Consider the following 23,942-nt stretch of genomic DNA (forward strand, 5'->3'; position numbering starts at 1 on the left):
AGTGTCTACACAGTGTTCTCTCCGAGGAAATTTCTCTCTTGCCATGTGGTGGGCTGAAATGCAGGGGTAGACTCTAATGACATTTCATGGTACTGAGCATGTGGGAGGTTGTGGGGGTGGGGCCCTGTGTCCCTCCACGTTAAATAGCAGGTGTCCACACTAATCACTGAGCGGACACATAAAGCTACACTTAGTATGACCTGTTAAGTGACCCTCTAAAGCCCCAGGAGAAGAAGGCCTTGAAGTAGCTATACTTCTTAGGGGTGTCTAGTTGTGTCTCAGAGCATTGTCTTGCGTGGAAAATATTAAAGTGAATCATGCAAAGCCCAAGGCCTCCGAACCGTGACAAGAACGGCAGCCCTTGTAAGGGCCCTAATGCAAATACTGATCTGGAGGGACCCAAAGGGGTGGGGCTGAGACAGCATGGCCTCTGGGCCTCTCCCAGGACTCAGGGGCTGCCTGCTGCAAGGAGCCATCCCTCTCCTTGGTGAAACACAAGAAGATCCTCCTGGGCTCTGGCACATGGACAACACGGCAGGGCCGGTGCCTCTTAGGCCTAGGGCAGGGGCAGATCAGAGCCACCGATTGTCCCCTTCTGGCCCCCACTGGATGTTCATAGCAGCTGCTTGGCCCTCCCAGCCCTGTGTGCACATAGGTGCCCATCAGAGCCCGTAATCTGGTTCTCTTTTCCCCGGGAGTGTTTTCCTTTGAAATCCAGAATAAGACCCAGGAGCATGAGGCACTCTGGAAAGGTCATGGGGCTCAGTGCTCTTTGAGAACTTGAGCACCTCAGAAAGCCTGGTGGCCACACTGCGTGGTGATGTGGCACAGTTTCCTGAAGTTGGGTGAGTGGGTGTTCCCAGGCTTCCCTTCCATTTTCTGGGCAGCGGGAGGATTGGGCTGTGAGACATATGGGAGCCGCCTGCTGTGGTGTTTTCCTCCGGATCGTGACGCTGCAGAGTCCTGAGAAGGGTTGGGGCTGTCCCACCCAGAACACAGTGTTCACGTCATCTTGGTGACTCCAGGGACACCCGCTAGTCTTCCCATCCCTCTGCCGTCCTGTGTCACTGTGAGTGCCCGTCCTCCACTGGTTCTTCTTCTGCACGTGGAAGTCAACGGGTCCCATCGCCTTGCATGTTGCCTTCCTCCTCGTCTTTGAACTCGAGCACCCACTTCCCATCAGAAGAGATGCAGGCAGCTTGCGTTGTTTCCGAAGAGGTGGTGTTGGATCCAGCTTGGACTTCATTTCAGGCATCTGTCAGAAAGGGGATTCTTGCCTTCCCTTTCCTGGAGATCAATGTCCATCTCGTGAGGGACAGACTGACCACCTAGACAGGCATCGGGGTTTTTACAATCAAGTCTTTTTTTCTTCTTTTCCCTTGGGGAGATGAAAACAAGCATAGCAGACCCACCTTGGGTTCACATTTCCCCGACCGTGGAGAATACACATCTGTTTCCTTTTCCCCATTCGACCACCTGCTTTCCCTTAAAAGATGCCTTGTATAGTTCAGAGATACAATCCACAGTGTACGAAGTGTTGCAGGTTGCCAAGTGGATATAATTTGGCAAAATAAAAAGAGAAACTAGGGGTGCCATATGATATGGTGAGTCAGTGTTATTTTTTTGTATCCTGCTTATCACACCAAAGCGTCACATTAATGTAGGTTGGTTTGCCCAAGCGAACGGTGGGCAGGAGCCCCGGTTAGACCCCCTGCTCATGTGCAGACAAGAGGCTCTGCTGAGCTGGAGAACGTGATATGACGGGGCCTCATTCAATAGTTTGAAAGTCCTGCTTGAAATTTTCCCCATTACAGTTAATTTCCCCCGATCTCGTTTGTGCTCCGTACTACGGTGTGTAACAGGAAGTGTCTTTCCATCACGTTGGTCCCTTCAGTTCCTTGGTGTGTCTCCTCATCCTCGAGAGTTTCATTATGTTGCCTCTCCAGGGTGCCTTCCCAGCTACAGTCGGAAACCTATGAAAATCCCACGTCATGCCACATTGTGGAGACATAGCAAGCCGTCACTGGGGCCTTGCAAGTGATACTTCTAGAAAGGACAAGCATTGAAATTTCTCTTTTTTACAAAAGGCGGCTTGGAGATTCTTTGAGATTTCCCTTCTCTCCACTCAAGAAAGAGTTCTCTGATTACACTGTAATATGCACGACCGTGAGTCCCTCACACGGACCACCAGCCTGCAGGAGCCCCTCAGGCACAGCATTTCTCTTTGTGCCATAAACCATGGACATAAATGACCCTTCGGCATTAGCACCCATGAATCCCCAAGCCCAGCTCTTGGCTTCTCCATCGGTGCTCTCACCCCCTTTTGTCTGGTGGAAGAAACCTTGACCGGGAATGTGAGTAGGTAATTGCAAAAAATAACACCAGGTCCGTTTAAAAAAATTTCCAGGAAAATGTTGAAATATAAAATGTCTGGTGAAAACAAAGGTGGGGAGAAAAACCTGTGGGATTCAAGTTGCTATAGGAACACTCAGAGCCCCTTAAAGGAGCAGAGAGAGGGGATGATCTATGAAGCCTTCTCTCCCTGACTGACTGACTGCGTTAGTCATGCTGACTCACAGTCTGCTCCTGTTCCTGCTGGATTTTGCATATTTGATGTGATTTTCATAGGCTTTGAGCTATGGCCCCTGGGCATTCTCTGCTCTGGATCTCTGACTGTATTCAATGGGTCCGTGAGCACCTGTGGGGCTGTTAGGTTTTTCCTGGGGCAGGACGGGGAGGGGCGGGCAGGGAGGGCTCTGAAGGTTCCTGGTAACATTGTTTTGATTTTTTAACCTTGTTTAGGTCTTAGCCATTAAAAGTAATAAGAACAAATCTTACGTGATTGTTTCCAGCCCCTATAATTTGGAAATATGTCGACCGATCATGTCTGTACCGGATGCGTGTTCCAGAGGAAGTTTTATGTGATTTGATGTTATAAATGAAGTTGGGTTAGGACCACATGAAGCCAGCCTTTTGGCCCCTGAACCATGGCCCTTTTACACTGTGGGAGGAGCTAGGTTTTGGGGGAAGGTAGAAGAAAGGGAGATCTTCCTCTTCTGTTTGAAACACCGTGGAGTGCTCATCCATTGTTTTAAAATCTCTTTTAAAAATATGGGTAGTCAATGGAGCAGAAACAGGTCAGAATTTGCCAGCAGACATTAGTGTGTTGTTCCTGACAGGAATGGTTATATTAGCGACTCCAGCGGGCGCTCGTTTGGGGCTGGGTACTGAATGAGATGCTGACACACGATCAATTTTTGTCAAACATCCTGACTTCCTACCGTCTTGCATGATCACGTGAGCTGCTTATCCGCCCCCCCCATGTGTCTCTTGTGCATTTCTTTGATTACCAGAGGAAAAACACTCAGTCCAGTGAAGAGTGATACGTATATTGATGTAAGGGTGTATACACACACAGTAACAACTTAGCTGCTTCTTACAGTAATGGAAAGACATAAATTAAGGGACAAAATGTTTTATTTATAACTTTGAATATTATAACATAGAATTTTAGGAATTGGCCCCCTGACAATGTTGGCTGCATTCAGGGTAACACGAATTCCAATAAAGAGAGAGTCCCTATTCCTAACGTTTAACAGTGTCTTTTATGCTGACTCCAACGCCAAAGAGACCTGATCGCTACAAACATTAAAACCCTAATTCAGATAAAGGAGGCTTCTGACTTTCACATTATGTTTAACTGCTCCAACCTAGTCACAGTCCCTGTCTCCCTCCCAACCCTGTTTCTGCCCAGAGGACACCACCTGGACCTCAGTACAACACAATGGCTCTCAGCTGACCAAAGTCAAAAGCTCGAATGGAGAAGGCCCCCAGCCCGTGTTTTTCAAGTACACGGCCAGCCCGGACCAGCTCCAAGCCATCATGGACGGTGCGGACGACTGCCGACAGGAGCTGGTCCTGCACTGCAAGAAGTCGAGGCTTTCAGCTGGCCACGGTGAGTTGTGGGAGTCCCTCGCCATCGTGGGCTGCCGTGCCTGCCGGTGGCAGGGGCCGGACCCAGGTGCCCGTGTCGCGATCGTGACGTTACAGAGATGCTTTTCCTCGGAGCGAAGAGCAAGGTCCGTGTGTGGCTCCTCGCTCAGAGCGGAGAAGGAGCTGGGAAGTCTCTTCCCGACTCAAGTGGGCGACGGATCAACGAAAGCCCCTCACGAGGCCGTGGGACGCCGGGTGCTCAGCCACCATGAAGGGCGGCCACGCCTCCGAAATGTCCGGTCTTAGACAGATGGGGACAGCACGCGGGCTCAGTTGTCCGGAAACTCGTCATCACGGGCTGAGTGGGATTAGTCTCTCGGTCATTACTAATAGGGAGCCAAGTCGGTGTCACGCAGCTCCTCTCACGTGGCACACCGGCTAGCGGCTCCTTCCTCATAGCGCTTCTGTTCTTGAAGATTCCATTTTTGGTTTTGGATTTTCTTCCTTTGAAATACCTCACTTTGTCAGAACGGTCGTCAGGGTCCTCTGAGCTCAGGGTCCGAGCCTGCCGCTCTGCAGCCCGGGGGTTCATCTCCCCAAGACTTTCACGCCCAGACACTGACCTCGCCGGAACCGAACTGCGCAACGGCGATGAAACGCGTGAAGCAAATGCTGTTTGTTGGCCTCGCTGCAGCGTGTGGATGTGTAGTTGGTGCTGGGGGCTTAGTGCTTGTTGTGACTGGGTTCCCGCCAAGCACATGAGCGAGCTAAACCGGCTTGCTCCCGGGGGCGGAGAAAGCAGCCTCCGGGGGAGGAGCTCAGGGCGGCTTGGGCTGCTGGAGCGGGAAAGAGGCGAAGGCAGAGCGGTGTAGACGCCAGCCGCTAGCAGGGTCGGAAAGCAAAACCCCCTTGAATCTGGGGGCAAACTCATGCGCGCTGGTGTGTGGTCTGTGCCACAGCCCGGACACACGGCCCGGGTCAGTAGAGAATCCCCACGCGGAGGGCGGGCCTCTCCCTACCTGATTCGCAAGGGATTCCTCAGCTGTGCTTCCTCCCACAGCAGTAAATAACGCAGCCACAGCCTCGACCAAGCCGAGGCTTTAACTGGGGTTGGGTGGAGACCGAATGAGGGACTTCGTAACTACACAGGCTGGAAGCTGCACTTGCGTGGGCTGCTGCTGGAGAACTCGCACAAACCTCGTTTACAGGGACGCGGTCCCGCCCGTGATCCCAGCAGCCCTTCATTACGGTGCGGGCGAGGCCTAAACACTGTCCCGGACACAACTGAAAAGGGTTGCACTGCTTCACAGTGTCATCCAGGACTCGAATGGGTGCAAGGAGCCTTCCCTGGGAGCCCTCAGTGGAATGTCGCTGTGGAAAACCACCCTAGGCGGCTGCTGCGTGCGGAGCAGGGAGCTTCAGAGTGTCATGGAACGGACTGGGAACGAGAATGTCAGTTAGAACCGAGTTTTTCCCCCAAGAATTCCCGTGTTCAAGTCCTCAGTTGTTATCAGGTCCCCGGGGTTTATCGTGAGAGGAGAGATGGCGGATCCCTGGCTCCTGTGGTTTTCCGGGAGGGTTGCCGGGAGCAGTGGGCCTCAGCTCGTGTTAGGGTCCCGTGGCCTTTGCCTGCAGCGGCTGGTAGGTCTCTGTGCTGCAGATGGTTTCGGGGGCTGCGGTTCTGGGGGCCTAAGAGGGAGCTCGAGGACGGCAAGTGCTGATCCCAGGAGACTGTTTGGTCTCCATGCCGTGAGCGTTAAAGTCCCTGAGGATTGCCCTTGTGGCCGGAGCGGAGGACAGCCAGCCAGGGGCTCGGGTGCCGGAGGTGAGGGGAGCCCTGCTCCCTTCCCTTCCCCCTCTTCCTCTTCGCCTTGCTCTTAATGATCCTTCTGCAAATTCTCTGCATTGCTCCAAGAAACTTGAATGGAGCCAAATGCATTCTGTACCTTGAACAATACTTGCTGGTTCTTACTTGATAGAGGAAATGAGAGATTCGGATGTAAACAAACAATCGTGCATCTGTGGGCAATGATTTCTTTGCTCCTCCATCCAAGAAAAGGATGTTGAATAATCCTGTGTTTAAAATGGTGTTTTAAAAAACATCTGTTGAGTGGAAAAGGTCTTCCACCCCCCACAGATAAGTTTCAACACGCTGAGGGGAAAAGCAAACATTGCCGACATTGATTTCTTGGCGCACCTCTCACCCAGCGGCCAGCGGTGGGCGGTAATGAGTGCGGCCCGTGTGCGCCCGCTGGGAGGCTCTGGGCAGCAGGTGAAGGCTCATCGAACACGTAACGAGCGGTGGCGGCTGTACGTTAGGGAGAAGGTGGCATGTGTTCCAGACTCCCGGTGGGGACCGGGTGGGGACAACCTGAGGGTCTGAGGGAGGGAGCACGCTGAAATGGGCAGGCATCTTTGTGGGCGGCTGATGGAGGTCCCTTCCATTTCTCCTGCTTTGACTCTGTTTATGAGGCACTGTTCCCCTCCACCCTCCTGAGGGCCCTCCTTCGCTGTCACCCTCACCCTGCACTTCTGTCCTGGGGCCTCAGCAGAGAACACAGCCCAGCAGAGCTGAGGTGGCTTCTGGCCCTGTTGGAGCATTTGAGCATTGAGCTAGACTGGCCTCAGTTGTCCAGAGCCCAGGACCCACCTCGGGCATGAGGGAAGCTTGTCAGGCCATGTCTGTGGTTTCCAGATACAAAGCCAACGTGTCAGTACAAGAAGCTCGTTCCTCCAGCGGACTTGAAAGACCTGACAGGAGAGTACCAGTGTTTTCGTCCAATAGATAAGAAATCCGTATTTTGTCTCATAATACTACATCTTCCAATGGCATTTTAGGCTCTCAAACAGCTTTTGGATGCAGTGTACAAATTACTCTGGTTTTTGTTCGTTCCTTTTTTTAAAATGACAGTTCTTTCAGTGTTGTGTCCAAATAAATGATGTCATTGGAGTCCTCAAGAGAAATGTGTAGATATCACGCCTGAATGAGTTAGGGACGACTTGCTCGTTTTCTAATAAAAGTAAAACATATGGTGAGAACGTAAGTCTAGATGTGGAAATATGTCTTCAACCTTTGGAAGTCCTCTTTGAAAGGACCCTGTTGTGGAGTTAACCTCTGCTCATCTGTGTTTTAGACAGAGGGGAGTAAGGGACTATGCTGGGGAGGCAGGCAGTGGGGGGCAAAGTAGGTGTCACCTTTCTCATACTTGTCTTTCAGATGGAACCCCAGTGAGCTGGTGGGTTGGAAGAACCAATGAGACACACACTTACTGGGGAGGTTCTCTGCCTGGTGCCCAAAAATGTGCTTGTGGATTCCAGGGGAACTGCCTTGATTCTCAGTATCACTGCAACTGTGATGCCGTCCGGAATGAATGGTGATTCCCACATGATTTCCCGGTGCAAACTGTCATTCTGTGTTGCTTAAATTGTGTAAGTTAGGCAGACATTGGACAAGACAGTCGTATAAAGAGAACAGATTAAAGTACTCCCCAGCCAGTTCGAGGTGTAAGCTTTGATGTGTGCAGTGTAATTAATCTGAGGACTGAGGCGTTAAGGTAGCTTTTTTGCTTACCTGTGAGTAACTAATCATGTCCATTTTATTTTTTTCCTAATAAGACAAGGTAGGAATACCAAATTAATGTTTCCCACTCACTGAAAGTACCATTATCAGAGTTCCTCCCGTTAAGTTTAACCCAATAGATACGATGACGGCCCCGTGGCCGACCCTGGCGTGCTTGCACACCTCCCTCGCTGCTGGCTGCATTTTTAAATGGCCTTGTAGGGGAACTCAAACAGGGTTTAGGGTGCATAAAAGGGGCTTATGGGACACAAACCTCTCCCTGTCGCTGGAGGTCTCAGAAGGCTTCCAAACCCAGAGAGAAGGTGGAAAGGGACCGACCTTCCAGCTAACCCCCCAGGTAGCAAGAAATAACTCCCTGAAAACACAGGTCCACAGACCTGCCCTCACACAGATCCGGAGTTGAAATTTACATGGTCCTTGGATTAAGTCAGTGTGGCCACAGGTCAGCAGTACCAATGGCTCATCATAGAAGTATGTGACATTCTTGCTAGAGGCCAGCCCTCCTCGAGAATTCCCACAGATAAAAATGCCACCAAACATGAGCTCACAATCAGGGCTACATAGCCCCAGGGGACAGAAGTGGGAGGCAGAAGAAACCACGGAGTAAACGGATGCCTAAAAATCCCAGATCACGGATACCTTAAGAACATCAGATAAAATAAATGCGTGAGCTGTTGGAAAAATAAGGCCTGGGATTGATTGAGAAAGCAACCAGATACTATTGACAAAGGTGATCGCGACTTAGAACCGAGTGAACCTTTAGAAATGAAAATATTCTCATTGAAATTTAAGACTTGTCAGATCAGATACTAGACACGCAGGATCAGAACACTGGTAAAACGGAAAATGAGTGTAGATAAGTGGCAGGGACTCTAGCCCAGAGAGACAGGCATGGGAGGAAGGAAAGCGGGCACAGGGAGGGGAGAACTGGGGTTGGAGCCAAGTTTCAACAGAGGAGACTGGCTATAATTAAGGGCCAAAATAGCTAAGAAGTGGCCAGACTTGAGAAAATACTAGGATACCAGGCAGGATAAATAAGAGTAAATCCATCTGTAGAAGCATCATGCTGAAATCAAGGAAGATTAAAGAGAATGTGAAAGGGAGCGGAGGTGACCAGAAGGTGTCAAAGCAAGGACTGTCGGAGCCAGGCAAGACCCCTCTGTGGACCCAGCAAAGCCTGCAGCCGCCAGCACTCCCCTCACTCTGCAGCAGTAAGTACCGTAACTGTCCAGTTCCAAGTGTGTCCTTAGCCAAGATACAGGGACACCCAGACAGACAGACACAGAAGAAATATACCACCAGCCGACTCCAGAAGACAAAGTTTCAAGAATGTTTTCAAAACGAAGGTGGGTGATCTGGTAAGGAGAGTCCCAGACGCTAGAAGAAACATCGAGGAAAGAAATGTGTAAACTCAGAGGTTAACAGAAACACAAGAGGCAAATACGAGACACCAGTCATGTGTCAGGCATGTACCATACGGAAACAGGAGGGAGCGGTCCTGACCGGGAAACAAAATGATTGTGATCAACAGAGGACTACAGCCAGGGTTAGAAAGAAGAATATGATTGAACTTAGAAACTTGTTTTGTAGAAGTTTGTCAGCATTAAATGTCTAATAGTGCACGCGTTAAGATTTCAAGTGTAAGTGATGAGGGAGCAGGAGGCTAGCTGAGGACAAAGCAAAAGCTGGCACCTTGCACCCCCTCTCCACCCGCTCCCCTCAGTAATGTGTGTGACATTCCTCAGGCACCCCTGACCTCCATACACGAGAAACAAATAGTTAACTTGCAGAGATCACAATCCTGCAAGACAGGAATCTCCCAACTATCTTGATGTTAATGGCTTGCTAAAAGACAACAGTGGTCTCTGGGCACCTTGTAGGCCCTCTTTAGCATATGAAAACTCCGTTGAACCTCCCTTCCCCTCACCTTCCCCCAACTGCAGGGTACAGAACCTGCCTTCCCTCACAACCCTGGGCAGCTGCATCTCCACCTGCCCACAGGTCCTGTGCCCGTGCTTTAATAAACCACCTTTTTGCACCAGAGATGTCTTAAGAATTCTTTCTTAGCCGTTGGCTCCAAACCTCACCCCACCGAACCTGACCTAGGTTCTGGGACTTCATCATATTGGCAACCATGAAGGGATTGTGAGCCTTTACATTTGGACTCTGAGCTTCGGTGCAAAAGTGGTGAGTATTTTCTCTCTTCTTCCTTTACTCTCTCGTTTCAGGGGCTTTTCAAGGAGTATGGTCTTATTGGAACGCTTGCATGTCAATTGCTCAGGCTGTAATCCTCTAGCCCGTGGCTACTCTGCGGGGAGGAGAGCGGCTGCCTTTTGGCTGTAAGTTAGTACCCTGGCCGGAATGGTAATAAGACCCAGAAACTTGATACCCTCTCTTTATTACTGTTCTTATATAAGTTGTCTCTCCTGGGCACGGGACAGCCATCTAAGTCACTAGGAAAGCTGCCAATCTTAAGACTCCCGTGTGAGGTTTCCTCCTGATTGATCTAATGAGATCCCCTCCACAACCCTGGTCTAGCCACTTCTGGCCGGAGAGACCTCCGAGCCGGCCGAAACCAGTACCTGATTGAATTAAAATGCAAACGGGGACTGTTTCCTGGGAAGTTGGCTGTAAGGACCACATGTGTTAGAATGTCATTTAGACCATGATGGATTTCAGTCTTTACTGTTTCTTGTCAGTGTCTTCTACAAACTGCTTAAAGCTACGAAATTGGGTAATTTCCCTTTGCCAAACTTTTCTAGTATTTCTGAGGGTTAAAAATGGCAGGGCAGTAGCACAACCTTTCGAGTGTAGGATGGCACAGTTTCCTAGTCCATTCACCAGGCACCCATCTGTAGCCTAGGATGTGATGGGGAAGAGGAAGGACGCCGGCACCCCTCCAGGGCCTTTAACGGCAGGAATGCCTTCACAGGAAGGTAGAATGGTGATCAATAGCGATTTTGTTGAGGGACGCCTCCGGTCGCTTTTGCTGTACTTAGCAAAGATCTCCGTGATGTGTCCTTATCTAAGGGGACAATAATTCAATATGTAGATGACATTTTAATCTGTAGTCCCACAAAGGAGACATCTGATGAAAATTGTATAACTTTACTTAACTTTTTGGCAGATAGAGGGTATCGTGTATCCCCTAAAAAGGCACAAATTTCTCAACAAAAGGTATACTATTTGGGATATGAACTAACGCCTGGTCACCGTGTTCTATCTAGTGATAGAAAAAGGGCCATACTAGATCTTGAGCCTCCAACTACAAAAAAACAACTTTGCACTTTTCTAGGTATGGCAGGTTTTTGCCGCCTGTGGATTCCTGGGTTTGGACGTTTAGCCAAACCATTATATGACTCAATTAAAGGCCCCAATGAGGAACCTTTGTTATGGACTAAAGCTCAACAGATAGCCTTTCAAACATTAAAAACTAAACTTCTGTCAGCTCCAGCTTTGGCATTACCAAATTTGGAGAAACCTTTTACTCTATATGTGGCAGAAAAGCAAGGCCAAGCCTTGGGAGTTCTCACCCAAAAATTAGGGAATGAAACAAGGCTTTTTCAAAAGTCACTTTTCAAAGTCACTTGACAGTGTAGCCCAAGGGTGGTCATCTTGTCTTCGAGCAGTGGCTGCCACAGCCCTCCTAGTAGAAGAAGCCTCAAAGCTCATGATGGGACAGTCCCTGACAGTGGATGACTCCGCATCAGGTCCAGAGTGTCTTAGAAACCAAGGGCCACCAATGGATGACAGGAAGCCGCCTTACTAAATACCAGGCTATGCTCTTAGATACGCCTGAAGTCATACTTAAAACCTGTCAAACTTTAAACCCAGCTTCTCTGTTGCCTGTACCTGACCATCCTGCCTCCATAGAACATAACTGCTCAGAGATCATTGATCTTGTCTATTCTAGCAGGCTGGATTTAAAGGACTCCCCTATTGAAAATGCGGATGATAACTGGCTTACTGACGGCAACAGCTCTTCCTGCCCACAGGTCCTGTCCCCGTGCTTAATAAACCACCATTTTGCACCAAAGATGTCTCAAGAATTCTTTCTTGGTCATCGGCTCCGGACCTCAGCCCACCGAACCTCACCTAGGTTCTAGAACTTCATCATAAGTACTGAAGAATAGAAACAGTGTAATACTCAAATCCAAAGAGGGAAGGAAGGAAAAACGAGATTTTAAGAAAAGTTAATTCAAAAGAAGGTAGGAAAAAAAGTTAAAAAGGAAGAGGAAACAATGAGCAACAAAATAACATAAGAATATTATGAGTAATGAGGCACAATAAATGTGACAAAAATAGCCATTTAAATGCAGATAGTTCATTTTGAATTAAAAATAAGTATATCTTGTTTGTACACCTAGAAATGTTGAAAGCAAAATCCTAAAACAACTTACCAAGCAAATGTGCACAGAAGTAATTAAAGTTTAAAAGTCTTTTTTTTTTTTTGAAGATTTTATTTATTTGACAGGGGGGAAGGGTGCCTATGCCCATAAGTGTGGGGAAGGGCAGAGGGAGAGGCAGACTCCCTGCTGAGTGGGGAGCCCAGCGACTTGGGGCTCATCAGAGGGCCCTAAAATCATGCATGACCTGAGCCAAAGTCAGATGTTTAACCAAATGAGCCATCCAGGAGCCCCAAAATTTTGAAGTCTTAATATAGAACGATTAGTATCACCATATCATGATGCTTTTTAATTTCACCAAAAAAAACCCTAATAATCCTAAACTTGTATGTTTATAACAAAAATCACTCAAAATGTATATAGAAAATAATTGTCTGAATTGAAAGAAGGAATATAAAAAGCAACCATTGTAAGAAGAGGTTTAGACATACATCTGTTAGCAACTGGTAAATCATGCAGATGACAATTATTAAGGATACAGAATATTTTTATATGAAATCAATGGCTTGATTTGATAGGCCCTGAAAATTACAGAATATATAATCTTATCAAGCACACACGGCACATTTTTGCAAACTGATTTTCCTAATGTTTCATAAAGCAAAACCCAAAAAAGTTTACAGTAGTTGTTTTGGTTTGGACTATTTCTCTGATTACAGGACATTTAGGTTAGAAATGAATAGCAGAGGGACAAAACTATAGGAGGCATTTCAAAGCCACAAATGATTAGACACAAGGAAATGAAGATGACATAATTCATAGAAAATAGGGTTGCCTACCAGGAAAACCCAAGAGGACAGACAGAAATATTATTGAAATTAATGAGAATTTAGTAGGGCTACCCACTGAATCTTAGAATAACTGAATTCCTACAAAGAGCTTATTACCGTAAGAAAATATCATGAAAACCACTTGCAAAATCAGAATGAAGACTGTAGATCCTGGAATAAAGATAAAAATATGCAGAACTTTTATGTTTTATTATGAGGTTATAAGAAGATGTATCTAAATGGAGATATCACACGACTGCCATGAGTAGGAAAAATCAGTATTTTCTTGATTCCATTTCATTCCAACGCCAGTCATATGCTGAGTGTTTGGGACGGTGACATGCTGGGAAGACGCGCGTGGGAAAGCAGTGGTCCATGGCGGTCCTGAAGGTGGAAGCAAGGATGGGAGACTGGCCCCCCAGGACTTGGGAGTGTCAGGGGACCGCAGGCTCCAAAAGGAGGGCGTTTGTCGACGGGATCAGCGAAGGGAACAGCACAGCCCGAGAGCGAGCCCGGGAGCTTTCAAAACAGGGAACTCTGGGTGGCAATGGTTCCGTGGTCCCCAGGCTCGCTTTCTCCACAAGAATTAGGAAACGTGAAAGCCAACCCGGTGTTTGTTCCCTGCAGCCTTTCCCAGAACTCAGGAGTCGAGGTGGCTGTGTTGCACCTGCGAAAAGGTGTTCTGCAAAACAGCCAGCGCCAGAAGCGTCTCTAGAGCATCGGGAACTGAAGACCAAGAGGAAGTGGTCTTGGAAGTCCCTTCACTGAGTGCTCGAAACCTACCCTGAGAGTTGTCACTCCTAGAGAGCAACACTCTGGCCTTTGGGGAAAAGAGAGAAACATGGAGAGGCAAGGAAAATCCTGAGATGTTACTAAGTTCGGCGATTTCGAATGAGTCTGGTGACCCTGGCAATGAATCTCGTCCTACGTGAAGCATGGGCATTTGGGAATGACCTGTGCTGAGAAAGAATTCTCAGTTCTGAGCTGCTTAAAATTTCCTCAGGCTCAGGAAGTTACTTTGCAAACAACAGAATGAAAAAAGAATGTATTATGATATCTGCCTTAACACACACAATTACCCATTATGATTTTCCTTAGGTTTTTTTGCAGGGCACTCTGTGCTTTGTCATTGCTAAAAACAATTAAAGTGTAGCTTTTCACTACATTATAAATGTAGCTTTTAAATGGTTCTTTAAAATTCAGGGTTACTCAATGAATAACTAATGCCCTTGCATTTTCCCTCTAGATGTTCTACCAAAATAGCAATGACAGGAATGAAAATGCTTATTTGTAATATTTCCTGATACTTAACACCAGGAATTAATTTTGCTGTGTTAGCCCCACATTTATAACAAGCATTTTTCAGACTGACTACCCCCCACGATCCACGCCACCTTCTGGCTTGTCACTGACCACCTGTCCCGGTCCCAACAAACCAGGTGTTCCGTGTTTGGGACGACCTGCCTGTGTGCTTCCACGCGCAGAAATCGCAGGGCCTCACCCAGATAAAGCCCTGGGGTTTTGTTCCGTCTGATTTTTGGAAACCATCTGATTCCAAAAAAATTGCTTCTGAACTTCAGGATATTTAATTCAAAGTTTTGATATCTTGCCTATTTGCTCCAGCAGTCACTTTGTTACATTTTTAAAGCAAAATAAAAATGCTAATAATTTTAAACTTCCTACCTCAAAAGAATATTTTTGATGCTTCAACAGAATTGGAATGATTAACTATTAAGTGATGCAGGGCCTTTTTGAAGCAAAGCTATTAGGCTGAACCATTCGAAATTGCTGGTTGTTTTGACTTGCAAAAATGTCAGTGTCAGATGCTTCCGTTTGTATACATCAGAGCAAGTGGGGGCTTTATAACTGCTCCAGACTGTAACTTCCTAGGTTCTACACAGATGCAGGGCACCTGAAGGATGCATTAGACAGACTATTATCTGTTCTAAATCCAAAGCACATACGTAATTGAAGCAGGTCGTAAAAACACGAGCAGCTCACAAGGTGCAGAAGAACCTTCTTTCCTTGCCCAGAGCGGTGGCTGGTGGCACAGCTAGCTTCCTACCTGGACCGCTGGCTCTAGTCCGGTGTTTGTTACATTGGAACCATAGATATTCAGTCCCAAATATTCACTTACGTGATTTTATTATATTACAATTATATTTTCGTCATTGTTTATAATATCCACTAGATTCCTTGGGGACTCTGATGGTGGGTCTTATGCCCACGACCCCGACACGCAGGACCTGGCAAGGAGTCTCTGTGCACCAAATGTTGGCTGAATGAACGGATAGTGACCGTCACGACGAGCTCTTCCCCCGCATTACCCCATGCATTAATTTTAAGAGCACATTGTATCATACCTTCAGTTTGGTTTAATCAACCTCCTCCTTCTTTCTTTCTCTTTTTTAATGGATGGCATCAATACGTAAGGAAATGCTTAGTAACCACGATAGGAATTTTAGAAAGTTGAGTTAAAAAAGAAAAACCTGGGAACTGAAAACCTAAATCTTTTCAGTTGGGTGGTTTGGTTTTGTTTTTTTAACGAAGGCAGGCAGATCTCGCGTGTGTAAGTTTTGCATTTAAACCTCACAAGGCGGCCAGATCGGGAAGGGCCGCGAGCTGCTTCATTGCAGGGAAACAGAACCTCGTGCTCGCACCGACGGTGATGATTTCAGCCCTGCCTGCTGTTATCTCTGTGGTCACACAGACAGACAAGGAGCTCCAATCCTCAGACTTTATTAAGTACGTTACTATGTCAGAGTTCAGATGAGCCCTTTGATTTCCTTATTGTTATGTATTTTCAAATTTAGCTTATCACGTCTTGCGCTGCAGTAAGAGACTATTTGCTCCTTCTCTGGATGTCGTTCAGAATAATGCTAAGGTGGTTGTATTTGTTTTGTAGGACCAGCGACACAGTAGTCTTTTCCCATAAGGAGCACCTGCCAGTCACTCAGGTTGCGATGAGAGACACAGGCCGACCACATTCAGAAGCGGCTTATGCGCTGGGGCCTCTGCTCTGCTCAGGGGACAGTAAGTAGTGGCAAGAGGAACTGTCTTGACTCCTGGAAATGCACGTCAGTGTTTGAGGAGACATGTAGCTGCCTGAGTCCGTAAAAACACCGTCTATGCTAATACTCTGCATCTCATTAGGAATGCGTTAACTTACAAAAGAAGTGTATATTGGCGTTCTGCTTGAGAAAAAAATGAGGAGTATTGTATTACCTTCGGAGTGTGTGTCCTCTGTGTAGTATTTGAGTCAGACTATCGCTGTGAGTGTTGGTGGGATGATCTGAAACACTGATCACCCAGTCAGCAAAATCTAGTGATTTGATAATTAATTAATTGGAGTAAGTATTAGCTGAGTGCCGAGATGCCTAAAACTGGTAAGATACTGAGAAACGGGGCGATGGAAGCCATCACGTGCCTGTTCATTGTCACCCTCTGACAGTTTGCGAACCTCAGTCGTCCTAACTGTCCTCACCACCCCCCCCACGGTATGTGGATTTCTCCGAAGCCCTCCCTCTCCCAAACTAACTGAAATAGAGCGGATCCATTCTACCTTTAACTTACTTATTTCTAATCCCTTTTGAATATCTTCTATTCAGGCCTTCTCCTCCATCGCTCCCTAAAAACTGCCTTTTCCAGGCGTCAGTAAAGCTCTGACCTGGCTAAACGCACACTCTGCTCTCAGCTGGCGTCAGACCTGACCTTGGCCTCCTGTCCTCACTCACTCTGATTCACGTCTTTGTTCAGCTGCCAGATTACCCATAAAAGTCTGGGTTTTCCCTCCTTCCTTCCCTGTGCCAGTGGCATTATCCTGTTGTGGTGCCCCCGGCCTGCGTCCTCAGCCCTCCCTCTCTCTGCTCTCCAGTGATAAGCTGTTCCCAACAGGCCTGTGGTTTTAAATCCCACATTGAGGTCAATGATTCTGCCATCGCTATACCCCAGGCCGTCCCCCTGCACTCCCACCCCTGCCACCCAGCTGTTTAGGCTGCACCTCTCTGCCTCGACAGGCATTTCAGAACAGTTTGTCCAAAAGAAGGAAAAAAGTGTTTCCATGACAACCTTCCCCAACTCAGGGCACGGCAGCTCCATGCTTCCTTTCGCTTAGACAGAGAACGTAACAGCCACTCATAACTTCTTCCCTCTCTTAACACACATCGGACTCATCCACAAATACAAATCGTATTGCTTTGAATTTCAAAACCGGATCCAGCGCTCCCTCCCGGTGGCTTGACTGGCCTGCTTGCAGCTGCTTCTGCCCACTTAGCGGAGACGCCACAGAATGGCCAGAGGGAAAAGTCAGGGCACGTCAGTCCTCTGGCCCAGACTCTCCAGTGGTACTTGTATCAGAGCAGAGGCCAAAATTCAACATCTACCAAGGCTGCGGTGGCCAACCCTTCCTGGGGCCGCATAGGAGACGCTGCCATGTGGAGAAATCCTGGCATTTCTGAGCCTTGCCATTGAGAAAAAGGAAGTTTCCTACTTCAGATGACAAAACTATTGAGAGGTGGATAGTCACGGTGTAAAGAACACATGAACATGCCTTGACGGATGACAGTACGAAGAATTGTTCTTCCCACTCATGACCTTAGACTGCAGACCACACTCTGTGTCCAGATAGGACAAACTAAGCACGCCCACCCCATCTCTCCCATGAGTGCCCTATGAAACCTGGGCAGCCTAAAACAGTCATCTCAGGGCTCTAGGAAGCCAGCAGCGGCAAGGAGGAGAAACCAGGAGGCATCATTTACTTTTCCCTCCAGCATCTGTCGGTCAACCCAGACGTGGGCACTGGGTCACAGACAGAGAGGTTCCAGGAGAAGCCCTCGAGCCCTGGCTAGAGGCCGGAACAGAAAGTTCCTAACTCTCAGGGATGCAGGAATCCCATTTCCCTCTTTTTCTCTCCAGGCAGACCCACGACGATGGCAGCAGGAGCTGCCCAGGGAGCGCACGAGAGCCAGGACTTCAGAAGGGGACTTCTGCCCTGCAGAGGGTGGCTGTGGCTCAGAGATGGTGGGAAGACTCCTCTTAGTTTTGTTTTCTTCCTCCACTTACCCATCACTTGGCAACGGACGAGGTACAGTTACACAGGACAGCATTACAGAGCAGTCTCGGTAGAGCCTGTTTTCCAGTTCCGTGACTGACAAGGGAGTCCAGGGGACCAGAAAGTACTTGGAAGAGCAAAGGGAGGCGGCCATTCAGGAAAGCATACTATATGTTGTTCATGAAGTCCTCGGCTCATCCAAGAGTGACACATGCATGGATCCGGTCCTAACTGTAGACCCAAGAAGTTGAGAACTGAATGGAGAGTCGACAACCCAAGACCCAGGCTGGCCACTGGGTTGTGCACGAGTGAGGCAGAGTTGGGTCGTGTTGCAAAGGCTTTGGAAAGTGGACTGGCATTAGAGACAGCCCACAGAAGGCAGGTTGCAATGTGTGGCCAGATCCTAACTAGGCCAAGTGCCTGCAAAAAAAAAACTAAATAAATTAAAAACAAAAAATAAAATTTGTATATATGTATATATGTGTGTGTGGATGAAATCAACATACTCCACAACATTTAAACAAAGCCCAGAATTTATTAATATAATATTTAAAATTTATAGGGAGTCATCCACAATTACTTAGCACAAAGAACCAGAAAAATCTAAGCTGGCTTAGGAAAATGTAGTCAACAGATACTAATGCAATTGTGACACAGTGGTTAGAACGAATTGATAAAGAGTTTAAAACAGCTATTACATAAGAACTCTAACAAGTGATCATAAACACTTTTGTAGCAAATAGAGAAAGAACATTTCACCAAAGAAATAGGATATCCAAAGAGCTAAATGAAAACTCTAGAACTGAAAAATATGAAACTGAAATAAAAGATGTCCTGGGTGGACCAAATAGTGGATCTGAGATGAGACAGTCAGTAGCCTTAATGATGGGAATGACTCATCTGATCAAAAGAAAGAAAAAAAATCTAAAAATGAATAGGGCCTCAGGGAACTCTGAGTCAACAACAAAAGATCTAATATTCATGTAATTGAACATCCAGAAGCAGACAGAATAGTGTGGTGCTGAAAAAAAAATTGGAAAAAAAAAGGCTGAAAATTCTCCAAGTTTGTCAAAAAACAGACTTGAGAAGTTGAATGAACTTGAAACAGGATAAACTCAAATTCACCTCCAGACACACCATTATCAAACTGCTGAAAACAAAGGCAATGGAGAATGTTTTAAAATCAACCAGAGAGAAAAGTAATGCATCATCTGTAGGTGAACGCCTACTCATATGGCCGTGACTTTCTCATTAGAAATATGGAAGCCAGGAAGGAAGTAGCAAAACATTTCTCAAGGGCTAGAAGTAAAGAATTGTCAGTCTGGAATTCCTTATTCAGCAAAAACCTCCTTCAGGGATGAAGATAAAGAAATTCTCAGACGAAGGAAAGCTAAAAGCATTCCTTACCAGGAGATAATTTAAAAGACTTTCTAAAGGAAGAGTCAGACAGAAAGGAAAAGATACCAGAAGGAAATCTGGGAACTCAGGGGTATAAAATCAGCTTGAGAAATGATAAATATTGGGGTACATATAAGAGACTATTCTCCTGTTGAGTTACTTTGAATGTACTTGTGGTTGAAAGCAAAAAATACAACATTATTTCAAAGAGCTCTTACTTTGTACAGATGGAATACATTTGGCAGCAATAAATAAAGGGCACTCAGAAAACCGACAGAATTGTTGGCCAGGTTTTGACATATGAGTCCCAGTGGTTAAAATGTAGATTCTGAGCAGACTCTGAAAAGGAAAGTGTATATATTGTCACTCCTGAAGTAACCAGCCAAGGAACTGCTACAGACAAACAAAAATAGAATACTAAGAAATGTTTAACCCCAAAGCAGACAGAAAAGAACAACAAAGCCTAAGAAACAGGAAAAAATAATAAAATGATAAAACTAAATTAAACTTGTCAACATTTATATTTAATATGAATGGTCTAAACAAACCAAAGGACAGATGGTTATGACTCAATTATGTACTTTGTACAAGAAACTCACTTTAAATATAATGATATCACAAGTTTAAAAAGAGGGACAGGGAAAGATATACTACACAAACACTAATTGTAAGAAAGCTGGAGTTTCTGTATTAAAGTTTTTGCTTGAAAGCATAGAAAATTAATAGATACAAAAAGCGATTAAGAAGACATGAGGTGAACCATGAGAGACTATGGACTCTGAAAAATAATCTGAGGGTTTTGAAGGGGCGGGGGGTGGGAGGTTGGGGGAACCATGTGGTGGGTACTAGAGAGGGCACGGATTGCATGGAGCACTGGGTGTGGTGCAAAAACAATGAATACTGTTACGCTGAAAAGAAATTAAAAAAGAAGACATGAGAATCTTAAATGTGTACACTGATAACTGAGCTTCAAAATACATTAAGCAACAACTGACAGGATAGAAAGGGGAAGTAGACAAGTTCATAATTATAATTAGAGAATCCAGTACTTCTCTCTCATTAATCTTTGGAACTAATGGGGGAAACAAGCAAAGTGTACATAAAACCTAAAGTCACCACAAAGCAACGGAATTTAATTGACATTTATGGAACACCCTACCAACAGTAAAATACGTGTTCTTTTAAATTGCACATGGATATACCATATTCTGTGTCACAAAACAAAGTCGAGTGCATATCAAATAAATCACACAAAAATACATTCCCTGATATAAATGAATTAAACTAGAAACAAAGAACAAAGAGAGTGAGAAAGTCTCCAAACACTTAGAAATTAACCACCAAACTACTAAATATTAAATGAGTCAAGGAGGTCTCAAAAGACATTATAAAATATATTGATCTGAATGAAAAGGAAAATAAAGCATATCAAAAATGGTGGGAGGCAGTTATGTCAGTGCTTGGAGAGATACTAATAGCATTAAATGCTATTTCTTATGAAAGAAAAAGATCTCAACTGAATGATTTAAGCTTTTACCATAAGAAATTAGAAAAAGAAGAAAAAATAATTCAAAATAGCAGAAGGAAGGAAATAATAAAAAAGAGAAATCAATTAAAGGCAGAGATCTATAAAAACAAAATATTTGTAAAAGAACAATAAAATAGATAAATCTCTAGCAAAATTGTTGAGAGAGAGAGAGAGAGAAGAGAAATATTACCAATACAAGTAGTGAAAGTTGGAATATCACTACAGATCCTACAGACATCAATAGGATAATAATGGCATACCACAAACAACTCTACACATGTCAGTTCTCCAACGTAGATAAAACAGACTAATTCCTTGAGAACCACTAACTACTAAAACTCACTCAAGATAAATTGAACAACTAGTAGAGACCTAGAAGTATTGACGGAATTGAATTCAGTCGGAGATGACTTCACTGGTGAGTTCCACCTCAGAAATAACACCATGTTTACACAATCTCTTTCAGCAAATATTAGAGGAAATTCTTTCCAACATTTTATGAGGGCCCAACATTGCCCTGATACTCAAACTAGACAAAGAAAATGTAAAAAAAAAAAAATTAAGACAGAGATAACTATGCATCATCACAGATACATATGCAAAAATCCTCAGCTACATTAGCAAAGCATCTAGGAATATCGAAAGAATAATACACTATCACCAACTGTGGTTTACCCAGGACACAAGGCTGACTCAGTGCAGCTGACCCTGGAACAACATGGGTCTGAACTGGGCAGGTCCACTTATGTGCAGATTTTTTTCAATAAATACAGTACTGTCCCGTAAATGTGTTTTCTCTTCCTTGTGATTTTCTTAATAATATTTTGTTTTCTCCAGCCCACTGTATTGTAAGAATACAGTATATAATACTATAACATGCAAAGTCTGTGTTAATCAAACGTTGATGCTTCTTGGTAAGGTGTCCAGTCAACCTGTCCATCAGGCTATTAGTAGTTAAGTTTTTGGAGGGTCCAGAGTTACATGTGAATGTCCAACTCTGCAAAGGTCAGTGCCCCAACCCCCTTGTTCAAGGGTTGACCATATTTGGAAATCAATCAATGTCATCTACCATATTAACAGTTTAAAGAAGAACAATCACACCAGATGCTTTTTTTGCATCAGTTGATATGAACATGATCATTTGAATTACTATGATTATGTCGTGAATTAACATGATACATTCATATCAGATACCACTCACAATACAATTCTTAGCAAACTATGAATAACAGGGAACTTCTTGATCCTAATAAAGGTTATCTATATACGGACAGCTGGCAGCATGGTTACTGGTGAAAAACTGAACCCTTTCCCTGCAGGAGTGGGCACGAGATAAGGATATTCAATCTCACTGCTTCTGTTCTGTGACATCAGTGGCACTGGACGTCCTAGCCAGTGCAGCAACCGAGGAAGGAAGGAAGGGCATCCAGGTTGGAAAGCAAGAAAGAAAACTCTTTGCAGATACACGTGTGATTGGCAGACATGTTTAGAGCAGCTCTGTTTGTGAACGACCGAAGCTGGAAACCACACTGACGTTCTCCAGTGACAAAGAAATGGTGGCCCGATCCACGTGATGAAGGACGATAGAGCAGCAACAAGTCGTGGCAAAATGAATGCATCTTGAATTCCACTGAGTGAGAGAAGCCAGTCTCAGAAGGTTACCTACAGTGTGACTCCGTTTATATGACACTTGGAAAAGGCACAACTGTAGATCACAATAACCAGGGCTTAGGGGCAGGAGGAGGGTGTGACTGTAAGAGAACAGCCGGAGGGAGGAGGGGAGATGGAGCTGTCCTTTATCCTGATTTTGGTGGTGGTTATACAACCCTATGCGTGTATTAAAGTTCATCTAACTGTATGTACCCCCAAAGTCAATTTGACTTAATGGTAATCTATAAATAACATCGTCTTCTAAAAAACGCAGGGTATTTCCAGTGATTATCTGTCCACTCAGTTGCAGTCTTGTCCATCTTAACCCTTGAAAGAGTCAGTATCTGGGTATTCACATCGTGGCTGCATGTTTGGAAGAACCCCCAAGGGAAGGCTTGCGTAGATAATGAATGCATTTAATAATGGTAAAAATGGTAATAATGGTAAAAAGATTGCTAGAAATACAAAATATGGTTGTTATTCTGTTTCCTTGCTATTGTCACTGTCTTTTTTTTTTTTTTGGAAACAGATTCATTTTGGAATTCCGCTTCCTTCAACACCGAGACCTCGTACCTTCACTTCCCTACGTTCCGTGGGGAGCTCAGCGCTGACGTGTCTTTCTTTTTTAAGACGACAGCGCCTTCTGGGGTGTTTGTAGAGAACCTGGGGATCACAGACTTCATCAGGCTAGAGCTGCACGGTGAGTCGCCCCCTGGGCAAAGCCACCAGGTCTCAGTATATAGCAATAACCCTTCTGGGAACCTAATTCCCAAAGTACTGCTATGCTTTCTTCTTCACTTGTATTCCTTTAGTACATACTAAAGTTCTAATACCTTTTTAAAAAAGATTTATTTATTTGAGAGAGAGAGAGCAGGGTTGGGAGGGGGGAAGAAGGAGACAGAGTCTTAAGCAGACTCCACGCTGAGCGTGGAGCCCAGTGCAGGGCCTGATCCCATGACCCTGAGATCACAACCTGATCTCACTCCAAGAGTCGGACGCTTAACCAACCTTACCACCCAGGAGCGCCTAAAGCCCCATTATTTTATAAATCCTTATTTTTAATAGAGAGGAAAACAGTGATTCACAAAACACACAGCAGTCTGTCCAATTTTGTGCTGCCCTAACTGTGTGTGCAATAAGGATCTTTTAAACCAAACTGGTCCGATAACGACTCCCTAAATTGCAGAATCATTTCATGTAATTGACTCGCCATGTCGTTCACGCATGTATGCAAGGCTCGGTTCCTTCCTTCAAAATTTCACGGAGGGCTTTTTAAATAAAGCACATGAGGATTCCACCCACCTTGAAATAAATCCGCTGATATATAAGAAGACAGGTCACAGGCCAGTTTCCCTCCGGTGGGGAAAGATCTCTACTCCTTAAGGTTTAGCAAGATGAGCATTCTCTGAGTAGGAATAGGTAAAATGGCTTTGTTTTTCTTCCCCCAGGACACACATTTCTGTTGCCCTCCTAGCCAGCTCAGAGTGACACTGGTCAGCAGCAGTGTCACCGTCCGCTTTCATAAGGAGCGTGTCATGCCGCTGCCCTCCTGTCTCTTGAGACTGAGTTTCCTCCCTGCAGAATGAACCAAGCTACTCTCCTCTCTGTGTTTGCAGCTCCTGCAGAA

General features: G+C 45.6%; 1 long non-coding RNA gene across 1 annotated transcript; it reads left to right on the forward strand.

The window, feature by feature from the left end:
• Positions 1–7,288: 7,288 nt before the first annotated feature.
• On the forward strand, positions 7,289–23,026 carry LOC116863293. Its single transcript, XR_004381793.1, has 3 exons — positions 7,289–7,307; positions 15,595–15,722; positions 22,845–23,026. It is a non-coding gene; the product is annotated as an uncharacterized LOC116863293 (long non-coding RNA).
• The last annotated feature ends 916 nt before the right edge of the window (positions 23,027–23,942 follow it).

This window comes from Lontra canadensis, unplaced genomic scaffold, assembly GCF_010015895.1.
Source record: "Lontra canadensis isolate GAN:19392208 unplaced genomic scaffold, GSC_riverotter_1.0 scaffold872, whole genome shotgun sequence".
In the NCBI taxonomy this organism is placed as follows: domain Eukaryota; kingdom Metazoa; phylum Chordata; class Mammalia; order Carnivora; family Mustelidae; genus Lontra; species Lontra canadensis.